Below are 16651 nucleotides of genomic sequence, written 5' to 3'. Positions count from 1 at the left end.
ACTCTCTCCAAGCTATCCTCTCACCAACTGTCACACATAGAACATTCAGCAGCTCCCCCACTCAGCATTCCACTGCAAAAACACAAATTACTTCACAGATGCAGGCAGCTTGTAAGGGAGTTGAAAACACAACTCAACAACCAGGACTCATGTGCTTTTTCAGGGAGGAATCTACCAAAAAGAGAAATGTGAACAGCCCAGGGCTAGTCGAGACCAGGGCTAGTTTGAAAGTCATTAAGACTACGTTTTGATTGCAACCCCTTTCTTTTTTAGAGAAATCACATCAAATGGGTATTATGTCACAGGGTTGGTGGATAAAGCATGAGCGATCTTGGTAGCTCTCTTAGAATGTGTTAATTTTACCTGTTTCTCTACTGAAATTCCTGCCTTGGTCCAGGAGCAACATTCAAGGTTACTGAACTTCCATTTGTTTTCTTTCCAAGGCACCTCATTGTGTATCTTCTCCTGGAGTTGGTTGGAAGAGGCCTTCTGCTCCGTATACAGGGGCCAATGTAGAGCATGACGTATTTGCATTAGTGGTGGCTGTTGGGATAAAGCAATTATCAATGACCAGTGCTGTAGACTTTGCAATTCCTGTTACATCCCGTAGAAGTAGCAGGTGTTGAATTGACAGAGCACTTCCCTGATGCAGGGCAGTTTGTGAGTCGGAGAGGTCCAAACAGTCTCTGATGCATTAGCAAAGGGTTAGGTAAACCAGTGTAATAAGAGATGTACATACAATGTCTGATGAAATAGCTGAAGCACTAGATAGGTAATCCATGATCACATAGCAGACAGTAGTTATTCCTTTATGATATGAAAGAGGGCACATACTCCCTTTTCAAGTTGGATATGGGCAGAAGAGTACAGGGGAGATTCCAGAAGGGCAAGTTATCCAGGAGGAGTTGTCTGTGGGATAGGTAGGCCCTGGGCAATTGGCATGGGGGCGGATGATCCCTGATGTGATTGGACAGTGGCAGGTTTTGCATGAGGCTGAACAGCGTGGGCAGATATTCCCTGGTGCAATGAAGGGACAAGAGTTGCCTGGAGTCAGATTATAGGGGTATGTAACTCCCTCTCGGGGTGGACGAGGGCAAGGACTCCCTTGACAGATAGTATCACGGCAAGGATTTCCGGGGCAGATAGCACAGCAGCAGATGTTCTCAGGTGGAATATATTGGGCACAGGTATTCCCTGGACAGATATCACGGGGACAGGTACTCCAGCTGCAACTATCACAGGGTCCTGGAATACAGGAGGAGTTTGCACAGGGGCCAGTACTACACGAGTAGGAACCATACGAGCCTTTGTTCACCCCTGTGACAGATGAGGGGCTAGAAGCCCCAGGGTAGGTGCTGCATGACATTGATGCGCAGTAATAGGAAACGTGATGGAAAACGCGCGCACCCAGCGGAGTGAAAAGGACAGTGTAGAGAAAGTGAGAGGGACTGAAAACAAGATGGGAAAAGCTGTGTGCGTAAACAGGGAGCATGCACATTTAGCAAAGAGTGTGAGAACTTAAGCTTGGGAGGTCAAATTAAACCACGTGGGAAGAACAGCGAATATCAGACAATATTGAGATATGTAGGTCCAGCAATAAACGTGCTGAGAAAGTGTGCACTGAAAATAGGGGGGGGGAAGAGTATTATGAGCAATATGAATTATAGAAGGGCATGAATAAACACAGGAGTGAATGTAGGCGATGCAGGATACGGAGTATAAAATAATTGTAACAAATGTGTACAAAAGTGTAGATGGGAGTTGCACAGAATAACAATCAACATACAATGGTGGCTGCACTAAAAATGATTGATGGGCAACTACTGAAAGACAAGGGAATTCTAGCAAAGCGAAAATAAACGTTCACTGTGGAGAACAGGTGTAAATGGAATTAAATAGTGGGAAAGGTGAATTGTGAAAAGACTGAGCGTCTCTTGAGAAGGAAGAGAAGCGCGGGCTATCATACGTGAGGGATTATAAATGTGCGACCACCAACACGTGCCGAGGAGTGGGTGTAGAGGGCGCAGCTAATATCTGAACGCGATATAATGAATAGTTCGAAAAAGCCCTCTTGAGGATAGCTGGTTGAAGGCAGCACAGGTGTGAAAGATCATTTACACGGTGGATAACAAGGCCGGAGTGTACCTAGAAGATAGGAGGAATACTGAGCATTATTAGTCAATTATGCAAAATGCGAAGGAAGATGAGCCCGTGGAAACGTGAGGAGGACCAAATACTGAAAGAAAATTGCAAGTAAAAACGGGCAATGGTGTACTTGTGTACGCAGGCAAGTATGGAAAAGAGCGCAAGAAAAATAACACAAATGACGAAGGGGGGGTAGAACGCACAACTAGGTGCGCATGCGCGGCAGTCGAATAACGCGGGGAAATAATACCACGCGGTGCGCACGCACACTAGAGAAACAGAAACGGCTGAGAGAAAAAAGTGAAGGAGCTCGCGCCAGATGCTGGGAGGCGCTGGAACCCGGATGTTGGCAAGGGCAGTTCTTATATAGAGCCCTGAATGAGTTAAAAAAAATAAACAGGAAGGAGCGAAGCACTGGCCGACACTGTCCGGAAGGGGAGGGGCCTAGGAGTGAACATTATTTTGAAGGCTCAGCGATGTCTTCGGACGTCGGTGACGTCACGCCGCGCGTACTTCGCGCCCTTTGTCCCCCACTGTGAGGAACCCGTCACGCAATAAGGACCAGGCGGTACCAAAAGGATGGTCCCAGGGAGGGGTGGGGGTGATTACAGCTGTTTGGCTTGATTCGACCGTACTAGAGCTTAACCAATTCCGCAGAAAGCGTAACATCAACCAGCAACTTTGTAAAGAACGCTTTTCTAGCATGGCCAAGCTCGGAGACAGTGGCTTCCTGTTACCTGCGGAATGCGCTATTCCTTATGTCTCCAACACTGGCGCATGCTCTTTCCCGCGCATTTACAGCCCTGCTTTAATGGCCCTGCCCGGTTCTCTTTCTTACTCCCCAGCCCACTCTTGCCCCCTTTCCGTCGTAGGTAATACAGGGCTCTTAGCTCTCACCCCCAAAAATACCCTCCTCTATATTAACCCACAGGAGAATAAAAAATGCGACTGCAACAGCTCCCCACAGAATAACGGCCCCTCATTGATCCTTCTAAGCAACACACACCAGAGTAATGCTGCTAGCCCAGAAGGCAACACCGCCCCCTGCGTACCCAGCAACGATCCTATCTTCCCGTGGACAATTGCTAATGCCTGCACCCGTAAATGTATTCCAGAGTATAACTGCTACAGGGAAACAAGGGCCTGGGACAATCCTATAGCATATAACTGCAGCTATGAAAACAATAATGACCCCCGTGATACCTTCGTAAAATGCACCCGCCGCTGTGAATCCAAACCCTGGGAGTGCATCAGAGAAAATCCCTTTTCTTGTTCTGTACCTTCACAAATGGTCTCCCATCGTGCTTTTTCCTCTGGTAATATTGGCCCGTTTGGTGTCCGTCAGGTAATTCCATCTGGTCAGACCTCTGCATGGGTAACTCAGCCTATTGCTTTCAATCAAGGGATTTACAATGCTACTTCTCCAGATATTGCACAGATGTCCTCTGCATCATTAGCTAAAACAGACACACCTATCGCCTCCCCACAGGCTACTTACACCTCGAATCTTTCTGCAGCTACTGCTGGGTCATCTATGCCATTAGAGGATAGCCATTCCGCTGCTGTCTCCTCAGAGAAAACTGTACACTTTACTAAGCCAACAGGGGATATTTACTCCTCTACCGTTTCCTCTGTGACTGCTGTTCCATCTCAAATGCCCTTAGGGGATACTTCATCTCCTGTGCCTGCCGGCGGGGCCCTTCCTTCCACTATCTCTTCAGATAACTATGCACTCTCTGCTACATCGCCAGGCGGTACTTACAAACCTATGGTTTACTCAGGGATAACTGATCTATCTCATGTCTCACCAGGACATCCTCAGCTGTCCAATTTCTCAGACAAAACTGTAGGTTCAACTACGTTCAGTGGAAGTAGTTCATATACCCTCTCTTCAGGGTCTTCTGGCTCTGCTACCTTGAACAAGTATTCCCAACCCTCTAAGATCATATCGGAGGATGCTGGCCCTTCTGCTTTCAAAGGGGGTACACAATTGTCTGGTAAGTTAGGGAATATTGAACAGCCTGCAAGTGCCACAAAGGACACTTACACTACTGTTTCCTATGCGAATAATAATAAATACCAATCTAATTTCTCAAAAGATACCCATCCACCTACAATCGTCTCAGGGAAAGCCCAAACCATACCTATTTCAAAGAGTAGACATCGCTCTACTACCACTTCATCTGGGACTGATGCATCTACTTTTTCCACACACAGGATCAGATCCTCTGATAGTTCCTTTGACAGTAGCCATTCACATGGCCCGTCAGCGAGATCAAGGTCATCTACAACCTCGGGATCTACCAGCAGCTCCCCGGGTGTCTTTATGGGGCACAGCATTTCTACCTCCGCTTCAAGGACTGCTGCACACTCTGTGTCCTCAGGGAGATACACACCCCTCGCTGCCAGCCCAAAGACCTCCCCTTTTCCCTGGACCACTCCCTCAAAAACCACTTTGCCTGTGAATTCCAGTTCTTCGTCCTCAGAGAGTTCCAGTTCTTCTTCCTCTGAGAGTTCCAGTTCTTCCTCTGAGAGTTCCATTTCCTCCATATACGCGAAGAGTTCAAACTCTTCTTTTTCCTCAGAGACTTCCAGCTCTTTTGAGCCCTACTCAAAAATTCGTAGACCCCCTAATGTCTCCCAAAAGATTATCAGCCCTTTTGTTATACCCTCACAGGTTGCTCGGCCCTCTGCCACCTGCACAAGAATCATTCGTCCCACTGTTATTTCTTCAAGAGCTAACCATCCCCCTGCCATGTACCCAAGAGTAATACGATCCACTGCCAGATTTTCAAATGCTTCCCGTCCATCTTCTTTGGTTTTGCGTGTCCCACTGCGCTGGAGTCTACGCAAGAAATAGTTGCCATGCTTTGACCTCTCTTAATCTTATATGCCTTTACTGTGCTTGTGCTTCTTTACTTTCCCACACGAAACTACCTGCTTCACTCCCCTTTAGTGGTTCTTTAAACGCCAGTTACGTCTTTCATAACTGCCTGCTTCTCTGTTACAACATTTGGGATTTCTTGTCCATTTGCTATGTATTCTTGCCTTAACTATGCCACTGTGTCAGCAGAATCTGTCTGCACATTCGTTATGTCACCAAGGATTATCTGCCGTTGTCTACCTCTACGTGGTCTACACACCCCTCCAGGTTGTTGCCGGGAGTAATAGCCCCTCTGCTGTGTAAGCAGGTTTCATTTGTGTTCTTGTTATGTCAATAATGATTCTATACCTGTGCTGTCAAAAGTGAATACCTGCCATTTTGCTATACCAACATTGATTCGTGTCACCAGGCTAAATCCACCCTTCTGATATAGCCACACATATGTTTTGTTCTGCCCTTTGCTCTTATCAATATGGATGCCTTGCCCTTCTTCGACAGCCATGTGTGAAGTGAACAGGGATTACCTGACCCTCTGCTATGTCAATAAGAGTGATTTGCCCTTCTTTGGTCATCAGGGATTGCCTGGTTTTATGTTGTGCTACATTGGACCGAGCCATGACTGAATTTGGTATAGTTCATTGAGGCCTGTCTAAGTGTGCTGTTGCTGAATAATGATAATTGTATATGTTCTTGTAATAAAGACGATACTGGCGTTGCCATACCTTCTACAGCGGTAGGAAGTGCCCAAGTTGGTAACAGGTGACCTTAATTTTGTCCTGAGGCTTGGCAGAGGAGCATTTAAGTCCTCTTTAAGATTGTTGAGGCCGTCGTGCATGCATGCAACAACATTATATATGGTACTTTAGTAGGTGCAGTGCTTGGATTATTGTGATAAAAACTCACCAATGACGCACGTGGTCCCCAAAGAGGAAAGAAGCCTGTTCTGATAGTGTTCTTAGGGCAGAAAACGCCGCCTGTAGACTGCTGGTGCAAAAGCATGTTGAGCAATCCTGTGACAGGATGGTTGAAGTATCTGCAGGGTCTGGAATGTGTTGAACTGTGACGGTCCTGTATGATTAGTAGAAACACGTATCTATTATGCCCCCAAATTGTTACTTATTAAAGTGCCCCCCCTTGTTTTAACTGTGACTACCTACCCTTCCCATAAACCAGCTGTTTTGGGCTATTTATTAATAAACAAGGATGTATTTTCGGTTTCAAGGTAGTTTTGCTCACTATCACATTTGCAAAGCTTTTCCACATACACCCGTGTTGATCTGTAAATGTCTTTACCAAAACTAGCGTGGCAGGCCCTCGGAATGGATTTGGGATTGCAGTTAGCTGTCAGATGATATAATAAGAGATCACCAGAGGGCAATCACAACCTTTGTGAAAGCCAGCAGAATATGTCTTTATTACCATGACTGCTCACCATCTTTCTCCAAGGCATCATAGAAAGGATATTTGCAGTTTGTGAATGGCATGTGCTACACACAGTAATCTAAATAGGCGAGTGACGGTTTTGAAGGTTTGAAAGTGTGTGTCTCCGCAAGGAATTTGTTAGCCAAATGTGTGCCAACATCCTATATTTATTTATGTAAATACATTTTTGCTTGACATGTCTATGCAAATGTGTTCTTCTTTTTCTAACAATTGCCATGCACTATTTTTCTGGTGGTTGTCCCCCAGGACTGCAGGGAAGGTTGCTATATGTGAATTGAACAGCTCCTGTCCACCTCACCGACTTTCTGCAGGGATGAAAGACTGAAGACTGTTAAAGATCCTGCTCAAGCTAATACAGTAATACCGTCCTTCAGTCAGAATGTAAGCATGTAAGCTTTTTCTTAAGTAAGTCACATGTGGCAGGCAGCAGTGATACATCTGCATGTAAAACTGCAAATTTGTCTTCTCCCCATGGCATATCATATATCATCTGGATTTTAAAATCTCAAGGGGAGTTCAAACGAGCTAGATCTTATTAACATGAAGGGACCTCGACGTCTCGGGAGGATAGCTCAGGGTCACCTCGCTCGCCTTTGAAGCAAGACGACACAGAGCAATACAGGTTCGATCCCAGGGTCCGCGCTTGGAAATCTCTGGGTATTAAGCACGTTATAAATGACCTATCATAATCATATCAAGTCAGCACTAGGGGGCAGGTAGTGGTATAAGCAGGACAAGCACGGCAAGCAAGACACACATGCAGAAGGTATGTTGAGACTGGGATTGGAGGTCGTGTATGTAGGGCTCTCAGCCATAAGCAACAGGTTCACAAAACAAAGGAAACTCTCTTAAAGCAAGAAGCAAGCTGGGCTTATGCCTTCTGAGGGACGGTTATATCTCTGGCACCAGTTGACAGCAGACTCAGAGGAGGATGCTAAATATCTCCCACAGGGATATATTGCGGCCCCTAGCAGGAGCCAGAGGAAAAACGAGAGCAATTTAAGGAAGCCTTTGTGGGTGAATATCACAATCTGACGAAAACCATAGGTAAGGGGGTAGAAATACTACTTTATGATAGTTGTGTCAAAAGGTATCCTCATTAGAACAGGGGGAGACCCATGGCTAGAAGTTGAGTTTAGGCCAATCTGCACCCTAAACAAGAGGCCGGGAAATGCTTGCTTGTAGGAGATTATCAAGAAGTGTGCTGTGTGCCTAAACACAGGATCTGTGAAGCGAAGAAGCAAGCAGGGCATTTTAACCCTGAGACCGAATTTTGAGCCAAGAACTGAGCCTAGCACTATATCCCTAAGTCTGTGTATTGGATTTAGGAATCCTGAACAGTGGTCCAAGAAGAAGGCCTTTGCACCATTTTAAGTAAACTGATCATGGGACTCTTTTGACTAGTTATCGCTTGTATTCTAGCTGAACATCCAGTCACTATAGGCATTCATCCTCTATAAATGAAGGAGTTAAACTGGATCCCCGTCTCCACTGTTCTGTTGATCGCTTGCATAGGGAGGCCTATAGAAGCCAATAATGTTGATCAGAGAAGGAATGCAACCAGTGTTGTGGTGGATGGAGGGGCATATTATATGTTCCAAAAAGTGGTATGCAAATGATGATATCATGAGGTGAAAGGTTCCATGACATAAGTTCCTACAATGTCGTGATCAAAGGGCATGTGATGTCACTTCTGCTAACCCTGGCATTTTGGTGTTCGCATGTCCCCTGGGCCCACCAATACATGTTGTAACCTGTCACCTATAGCTGAGTGCACTACATACATGACCTCCAATCCTAGTCTTATCAGACTGTAGCCCCTGTTTTTTCCCCCAGGCCAGGTGGAGCACAGTATTATAAAAACCCTGGGCCAGGAACTGACCCACTGACACCATCCCACACCAGCTGTTCTGGTGGGTCGCTGAGCAACCTTCAAATAAAAATGGTTAATACAGGAGATGGGCCACACCCTGAGTTCCTTGATAATTAATGGACACAGACACCAGAGGTACATTTTTATAGAAACCCCAGACGGGGTCCCTCTTTTTTAAACATGCCCTTATTAGACCCTAAGATTCCCCTGGCGTGAGTTCCACCTATGCGGGAACCAGCTACGTCAGCTCACCCTTCTTTGGAGGGGGTCGCAGGGGCCCTAAGGATGAGCCTGCCGCAACCATTTCCCTTCCTAAACTTAGGTACCACCCACATGGAGAGTGAGGCCAGGTGATGGCCTCTGTGGTGGTCCTATCTTGCAGGGCTGCCTTGGGCAGGCCGCCAACCTATGCCACCACCTCACGCCAGGGTGCCTCCTCTTTATCCCCAATTAATAACCATGGCCATCTACATAATATCCTATCTATTCTTACTTAGCAGGGACCCTACTTAACATTCCCCTAATAGCCCAACCCTCTATTTCACCTTACTTAACCTTTACCCTACATAACATTATTTCCATATACACAGAACTACTCATACATATGTACTTAGATTCACAACACATACACAACATATAACACTTATAACAATGGGGTTACTGCTGCAGTCAGTCACCTCTACACAGTACCTTTGAGATCTGTCCTGTGGCGCTGGCTGTGGGCGATTGCACGCAAGGCTCTGAGGTGCTGGTTGCAGGCTGGAGCCTGTTCCCTGATGACACTGGGTGAGAAGATAATGCTTGGCTCCTCTGGTGTTTAGCTGTTGACATAATGAGGTCCTTCAGGGTGACCCTGTCCACCACTTTGGGTCACCTCATTGTCCACGCTCTGCGAACTGTCCAGGGCAGCCCCCTATGCACATGGGAACCGTTGACACTCGCTGCTGCGACCCGCGGCATCAATATTATTTTAGGGTGGACCCCGTTGCCTAGGGGTACCACCTGATATCACCACTGCGGCCCGCGGTATACTTTTTATTTTAGGGTGGGCCCCATTGGCTGGGGGCCTACCCGACATGTCCGCTGCGGCCTCTTTTCAGTTCATGGGTGGGCCCCGTTGGCTGGGGGGCCTACCCGAAGTCACTGCGTGTCCCATGCACCATTATCAGAGCCGGTGGCTTTCCTGTTGCTATGGGGATGACGCCGCGCTCATTGAAGAGTGTCAGGCCTCCTCCTGGCCCTCCCCTCAGCAATGCGTTGTGAAAACAGAGGGAGCAGGCCGTGTCTTCACCTGTGCCGCTCCGCTGGGCAACCCGGACTTTCTTCACCCGGGCCGCTCAACGGAGCAACCCGGACTTACACACCGCCTCCTCTTCACCCTGGTTGGCAGCAGCCAACCCAGAACTTCTGCTGTGTGTCTCTGCAACCTCCCAGGCTGCCCTTGACATATGCAGCCCGGGAGGGTTTTTTTTGTTAACAGGCCTGCCCTGCTGGACACGCGGCAGGCCTTTGGGGGTAGGGCCAGGCAGCCTGGTCGGGGCTGCCCCCCACACGCGGTCCTGGCCGGGTTGTTCTTGATGGGCCCGGGCAGCCACCATCACGCTGCCTGGGCCATAAATGTCTCTGGGGCCCGTGTGAGCCGGCAGGCGTCACGGCCCATGGGCGTCGAGCTGCCCCTGGCATAGCAGCTCGGCACCTCTGCAGAGCCTCTGTGAGGGCTCCCCATTGCGCAGCCCGGCACCTTTCATCCGATTAAGACCCCAGGGCGCCACTCGAGGCAATAACCCCCCAGGTAAATCTCTCTTTTCTCTCCCTCTCTTCAACTGTCCTTTTCAACTGTCTTTATTTTTAAATCCGGTTGGATTCTTCTCTGCCCTGCCTAGCCCATTCTTGGGCAGGGGAGTTATTTTCTATTGTTCTGTCTTTTACTTTTACTTTCAACATTCCATCCAGCCCCATGGTGGGCTGGATGGTTTGTTCCAACACTTACATAAATAAACACACACACACTACACATCTAATAACGCCTTTATTGCCCCTGTGTCTGTGTCTTTCTTTTCTGTGTTCCCTCAGAGGGCCAGCATGTAGCCCAAATAGCCGGGCTCCACGGGCTACATACCCTTCTGCACGCTGCTCTGTCTTGTTCCAGCCCATTTCCTGCACTGGTTATGAGTAGTACACCACCGTACCTGGCGGCTAAGCTCCACATATCGGTTGGCACACGCTCCACACACAGCAAATCGACCAACAGGCTTGAATCACAACTCGTCTGCAGAGAGGACCCGCAAACAATCCTTCCCTTGTCACGTACCTACCTTCTGGAACTCGATCCCGGTGTCAGCTCGGAATGCCCCCACAATTCTCCAATTTTGCAAATGTCTCAAAACTTGGTTCTTTTAACAACACCTGACAATAGACTAATTCCAATGGACGCCCCTATCGACGCGCAAACCTTATAGTACTGCGCTACTATTAAAAGACCCCAGCCCAAATGCCGGCTACATTTTGTACAGGGCTCTGCTATTCTCGAGCTTAGTCCGCGCTTTAAACAATAAAATAAATTGTTTGCTGAAGTGCTGAATGTATAGTACTGTAAAACAGGAAATTGTTCATGATTTAATTAACGTGCATTCAGGGACTTGCAGTCTTCTGTTTATTATGTGGAAAATAAGGCTCCCTTTGCCGCTGCATGCTTTTTTATAGATTTATATAGTGTTACAATGCTTTAAAGCGTGATCTGTTTACTTTCCAAATAAACTCCATAATAGTGTAGTCCTTGAAAGCAAAAACCTAAAAATGTCTTTCAACTAGAGTTTGATAGTTATATGACCAAGTGCCTAAAGTGCACAGTGGGTTAAAATACCGCCTTCACCGCTTAATCAAAAGTGTGACCATGGTCATATAATGTCACTGCATTAATTGCAAAAATTGAGAGTTCTCAAAGCCTGCCAACTTTTGTATATAACAATAATCAGTGTGTGACTGACATCTTTGAGAGATGGTTGCATTTGTACAGAATTATACTTTGGCAGGAGATTGCTGAGATGTTTCCGCTCTCCATTCTTTAAAAACCCATGGATCACAAAAAAAGAGGAACTTACACAAAGAGTGAAAGAGAGCGTGAGAACACGACTGAGGATGAGTGAAGAGTCAAATAGAGAGTGACACATGAGGCGTGTGCCACACCTAGAATGGTAGACCAACAGGGAAATAAGCAAATGGAGAGGCACAAACCTAGTAAGATTGATAGAAAGGGATTGGAGAGCCTGAGCCCAAGACCAATTTTTGTATTACCCCACACGTAAAGTCTGGATTGGTGAGTACCAATGCTGCTTTTTACCATTTAAAAACTGTCTACTTTAAGGAGCATTCTAAAAAATGTAACCATGGTAACCTTTGACTTTCTTATTATGATTTGGGCACGTGATTGCAGTTGGGTATCTACCAGCCTCGGCTGGAAAGAAAGGTACTCCTTGTTCACATTGGTGGGCGGAGTTTCTATTAGAGGGGCGGGCCAACAGTGCTGGCGACACGGCCTATACCATTCTCGTCTGTGTCTCGGGGAGGGAGTTAGGCGACCCTGGATGCCGAATGTCAATGCGGGGCAGAGGAGTAGGCCGCCTTATGTTAGGACATTCATAGTATTTTCAGTAGTAATCCTCGCTCTGGAATATAGTTAGGAGTGGGAGTCCTGAAAGCATTTTGGCACAATCCGCCTGCTGACGTCACTGTTTCCTCACAGTGAAACGTCAGACCTCAGTGCGTCATTGGTCGCGGGCGCGCTCCTTTCATAAGCCCGCCTCTCTCCTATAGTGCGCGCCCCTCCCCCACAAACACCCGTTTCCCCACCCCCTCCCTCAGCGTGTGTCCGCCTGACTGAACATTTTCCCGCTCCTTCGCGCCTCTTCCTAGAAGTTATCATGGATTTTAACGGCTGCCCCTCCGACGCCGGCCTGTGTAACAGCAACCATTGCATGAGGTGCCCGAAAGCTGCTGTCCCGTGCGCACCGTCCGGCGGCGGGGGCTGGGAGATCTGCCCCGGCCAGCACACCTTCCCCAGTTACACCTCAACCCCCTGCGCCAGCTGCGTCTGCCCTGGGAACGGGGGCCGCCCGCCGGCGAGGCCCGCCTTCATGTGCACAGGGCCCGTTGCGTGCACCATCTGTGTAGTGCCCGACGCACCCCGGCCCGCAGGCGGAGACGAATCCTGCACCGACGTTCAAGAAGACTCCGGCACATCCGAGGCGGGAACTCCAGAGCCAGCCACACGCGCGGCCAAAGAAAAGACTGTCAGAGCGACCCCTTCCACGCCACTCCCCGAAACGGCCCCCCCACCTGCTCCAGACGAGCCCGCCCCCAGCAAACCCGCCAGAAAAAGAACGGCCAAGGCTAAAAGACCAAAAAAAGACCAGGCAAAGTGAACCCATTTCTATAGCTCCCAGGAAGAAAACTCGCTGCTTTATACATCTGGCGCAAGAACGCTTGTTTTACAGCCCTGCCTGGCTCTCGGTTTCCCCTTAACAATGAATAGGAATGTCGCCTTCAATCAGTCTGTCCTGAATATGGCTGTCATCATGCAAGTCAAAGTCTGCAATGTCTCAGGGAGGCTTAATTGTAGGAAGCCTTTAATGAAGAGCATGTTTGGGCATCAGTAAGTTCAAGGAATAATCGGCGACGTCACCCACACGCCCAGAGTGTCAATAAATACATTTGACATGAAACGTGATTTTAGCTGTTACTGGGTTTTATACCATGCTTCACAGCTATTTTCATGGTCCCTTGATGCTTGGGCTGAAACAGTGGGTGGGTTTGGTAAGTGGGGAAAGGGAACAATTCAGAAGGACCTGCTTACAGTGCACTGTTCCTAGGTGTTCCGTTAGGAGAACACTTGTGGTATGTGTCCGATAAGATATCTGAGCGGGGTGCTTCGTTGCCATGTGCAGGTGGCTTAGTTGGTATGCTTATTTGTTGGCGCATACAGTTTTAACCTTTTACTACTGGGAGCAGTCAGTGGACACCTTGATGGACCTTTTTACCATCTATCCATTGCAGGTGTGTCAATGTCCTGGTTGTGTTGCACCTCAAGTAGGGTAACTGAGAAGTCCCAAAACCCCCTGAATTGGCTGGTGTTCCTAGCCGGGGACAGCATGCAGCCTCTTTTCCTAAAACGGTTTGGAGAAGGATGGGACAGCACACACATGGGAGTAGGCAGCAGTGAGTACTGAGTCGAACTGAGGAGTGAAATTGCTCCAGGGGAAAATCTCTAGTAACTCCTAGGAGCAGAATTGCACTGAAGCATCTAAGCAAAGGCACAGCAGGACAACAGTACAGTGGGGCACCTAGTAAAAAATCACTGCAGAGGAACATTATATGGGGACATATGGAAGCAGGATAACATGACGCATGGGAGTAGTGTAGTTCTAGGTAGAAAGTAGAATATATGAGCAGGCTAGTGAGAGGTCCAACTCATAAGAAGCTGCACATACCAAGCCATAAAGATATAATATGCATTAAAAGACATCTCCGTTTCCATTTCTTAGCCATTGTCAAACACTGTCTCTTCACCATATGCTGTAAGGGCCAGGGAATTAGCAGGTGAGAAGAGGCAGCAGACTGAGGACTCCATTTCATACTCTGAGCAAAGTGCTAAGGGTATGGAAGGCATGAGCTTTTTAGTTCAAAGAAAGATATGCCTGATATATATGAAAAGCACATGCACTCAGTTCACCTTCCTTACTATGTTAGTTGGCAGGCTGAATACCAACTAAAACAGCAGCCTTCCTTGCTCAGATGCTTTACTCATTAGTTTGGGGCCAGCTGAAAATGTGTCCCATCTGGTAATTAACAGTGTTTGTCAGGCAATCGGGATAAAACCCAGAATCCCTGTTTGTTTCTCCTAGAGATCCAAACGTTGTCTCCTAACGGTCCTCAAAACACCCCTCACACATCCACATGCCATGAATGAATCCCCTCCTGTCCCCTTCACCTGGTGTTGAGGCAGCACAGTAGCTTTGCTTTTCGGATTTCGGTGAAACCCTGCAGCACTTTCTTCACAGGAAGGAGGACAATGAGGTGTAGAAAAATGGTGAAGTGTGGCTTCCTCAAAGTTATGCTAAAAGCAGGGTGCACTATTTCTTTGTCAAGACGGGGTGCCAATGATTCAACAAACCACACTGATGTAACTGATGAAGCATGCCCTTTCTTGCTTTCTCCAACTATTGTATGTAAACGGTATTGGCATAATTGGCATAAAAACATTTGACCTACACCATTTGATCGAATTTCTTACTTTTTTTTCAACCTTTTTTTGGTCAAATTTAATTAAATGTAAATATAGGGTGGGTAAGGGTATAGATTAGTTTGAGAGGGTGCGGGGGTCTTCCCACATTTTAGACCAAAAAAAGGTCAAATAAATTCAATCAAATGAGATTAGGTCAAATACACCTAAACCATGTAAACACCAGGGCTTGGGCCAAATCCAAACTTAAATCCTCTTCCCCCAGGATTGTTGTGAGTTGTACCTATCCTTTCTTCTGCCCCTCTCACTCAAACTCGAATAAAAAGAATTCCTTCTTCGAGAAAATCAATATCAGGACAGTTCTGATTCACACTCTTCCCAGATCCTGAGTCTTCTTTCAGTCACAATTTACCTGTTCCTCCCTGACATTCTTTGTGATTCTGTCTCCAAAAACATTTCACAAAAGGTGTTGTAGTCCTCATGCTATCTTTTTGGTTCTTGCTTTCAAAATCACTTTCTTCAGATTCTCTGCTATGGAAGGGGTGTTTATGATCACCTGTGGTGCTTCTGACAATAGGCGGGGGTAACCGTTTGCTAAGCCCGAGAGAAAGGCATAATGTCTCTTCTAATTGAGTAGCGAACAGGGTTTTGTAATTTCCTCAGATATTTAAAAGGGTTCTATCTCCATCCTTGGCTAGAGTCCAAATTCCTACCCTCTGTTTCCTTACTATTCCTCCTTGAATCTGGGCCCTTCTCAATGTTGCACCACATGCTCGAAGTTCCTCTTGCCATCGTGTGCTCAACACCGTCTGATTGGGGTATCGCGGCTACTCCCAGTTTTGGTCGAAGCATGCTCTCGTGCCGTGCTGTTTTGGCTCGCTATTCCCTCACTAATGCTGATTGATTTTCTGCTTCTTGGTCTCCTTCCGCTGTTTCCCATCTGCCATCACCTCAGGGTCTTCTACGGCCTCCAGCTATCTCTCCAGCCTTCCATTGATATTCTACTTCTGACACCTCCCGATTTTCACATACTGCCTCCTTGTTTTCACCTCCTGCCATCTGATTTTCAATTCCTGCACCCCCCGTCACCTCCTTACACTCCCCTCACCAATTCCTGATTACTTCCACCAACAACCTCCTAATATTTCTTCTAACCCCCTGTTCTCTACGCTGTCTCTTCCTTCTCCTTCCCCCATGAATCACCGCTAGGAAAGATTTCTCTTTGCTGCACCGTTCCTTCCATTTTAATGGACCATCAAACCTTTTGCTTTTATTTTTTATTCTGACATACTTTTTACAGTGCAGTGAAGCCTTAAGCTACACTGTATTTTGCTCTTCTGTTATGGGGAAACTGGCATGTCCTTCAGGCTGTCAGTACTGGGGAACATTGTTTCCCTTAGTCCTGTTACTTGGTTACTACTTTTAATAACTTGTTATCACTTGTGGTAACTTTTATCATTGTACCATGCATCTTACAGTGCAGTACAATGGGGTACACTTTTGTTTTTTTGCCCTAGACTAACGCTCAGAGTATTGTTGGTCACTCTAGGTGTGCTAGATGGACAAGCTGGTGGCAGCAGTTACTTTTTACAATTTTTGGGGTGCTTTTCGTGTTAGCCTCACTGCTTTTACAGTGTTTGCCTACTAACTGTGGCTAGTGATCAAACAGTGCCATGCCACAAGATTTTTCACTTGTCCTTTGGCCATCTTGTTTTTTAGCCTTCTTCCGTATATGTACACACAGTGCCCGGGAAAGCAGAGGCATTTTGCGGGCTACTGGAGGGTTATGTGTGTTTGCTGGCAGGATGGGGGGGCTGGGACTGTCTGGTCCCAATCCACAAACTGGTTTCATCTTGTCTGAGTCATATGCATGAGTGTTCCTGCCAGTGTTCCTGATTGGACCGCTGCTGGGGTGTGTGTGTGTGTGTGTGGGGCCAGTTCTGCTATTGGCTAGTGGGAGTTTCTGCTCTTGCCTGGCTTTTGGGATTAGAAGAGGACCCCTGCACCCACTCTGGAGAGATCCCGGACAAACCCGAAGGAGCCAAGACTCCTGTCCAGCTGTGAGACC

The 16651-nt window shown here is 47.3% G+C and overlaps 1 long non-coding RNA gene across 2 annotated transcripts in view; it reads right to left on the bottom strand.

The window, feature by feature from the left end:
* Positions 1-14624, bottom strand: part of LOC138522015 (uncharacterized) — an 81011-nt gene extending 66387 nt beyond the window's left edge. Inside the window, exons 1-2 of one of the 2 annotated variants that reach the window (XR_011283215.1) lie at positions 9036-14624; positions 364-543 (exon numbers count right to left, since the gene is read on the bottom strand). This is a non-coding gene — a long non-coding RNA (uncharacterized lncRNA). Of the gene's footprint in view, positions 1-363; positions 5888-9035 lie in introns of those variants that run through there. The other variant, XR_011283214.1, reaches the window with a different exon arrangement.
* Positions 14625-16651: the final 2027 nt, after the last annotated feature.

The sequence above is a fragment of the Ambystoma mexicanum genome, chromosome 13 (genome assembly GCF_040938575.1).
Source record: "Ambystoma mexicanum isolate Mex_15411 chromosome 13, UKY_AmexF1_1, whole genome shotgun sequence".
In the NCBI taxonomy this organism is placed as follows: Eukaryota; Metazoa; Chordata; class Amphibia; order Caudata; family Ambystomatidae; genus Ambystoma; species Ambystoma mexicanum.
Note: the sequence above shows the minus strand (reverse complement) of the source record. Positions and strands in the feature narration are given on the sequence as shown.